Below are 733 nucleotides of genomic sequence, written 5' to 3'. Positions count from 1 at the left end.
CCTTCAGTCTCCGAGGTGCAGATAGGTGAGCGGTGCGGATGGGGACAGTGGTGCGTGGAGGGACGGACACGCCACGCCCCTTCCCTCGCGCCTGCCCTCCGCGTCGCTCCCATCTGGCTGTTTATCCGCATCCTCTACCATCACCTTTTGTAATAATCACGTAAACAGTAAGTAAGCAGTTTCCCTGAGTCTGTGCAATGCGCTAGCAAAGTAAGCGAACCTGAGGAGGGGCTGAGGGAACCTCTGGTGTGTAGCCCATCGGTCAGAAGCACGAGTGACAATCTGGACCTAGGACTGGCATCTGAAGTGGGGGCCGTCTCGTGGGACTGAGCCCGCGGCCTGTGGGATCCAACGCTCTCTCCAGGCAGAGAGTGTCAGAACTGAGGGATTTTTTTTTTTTTTTTTTTCAACAGCACCTGGTCTTCCTAGGTGGTCTTCCATCCAAGTACTAACCAGGCCCGACCCTGCTTAGCTTCCGAGATCAGACGAGATCGGCCACGTTCAGGGTAGCGTGGCCATAGGCTGAACTGAGTTAAAGGATAGGACCCCCAGCTGGCGTCATGGAATTGCTCCTTGTGGGGACACCCCTGCCTCCAATAGCTGGTGTCAGAAGTCTTGTGAGTGTGGTAGCGGGTGAGAGAGAGTAAAGGAGAAACACAGAGGAGAAATGAGTTTTTCCTATTCAAGAATGAATTCCATTTTTAAAATTCATTTAGGTCTATTCAGATATTTG

At 52.7% G+C, this 733-nt stretch overlaps 1 pseudogene; it reads right to left on the bottom strand.

The window, feature by feature from the left end:
• Window positions 1-404: 404 nt before the first annotated feature.
• Window positions 405-523, bottom strand: LOC112481273 (annotated as a pseudogene).
• Between the last annotated feature and the right edge of the window lie 210 nt (window positions 524-733).

This window comes from Pteropus alecto, unplaced genomic scaffold (genome assembly GCF_000325575.1).
Source record: "Pteropus alecto unplaced genomic scaffold, ASM32557v1 scaffold14, whole genome shotgun sequence".
Lineage (NCBI taxonomy): Eukaryota > Metazoa > Chordata > Mammalia > Chiroptera > Pteropodidae > Pteropus > Pteropus alecto.
The sequence above is the reverse complement of the archived record's forward strand: the minus strand, read 5'-3'. Positions and strand labels throughout refer to the sequence as shown.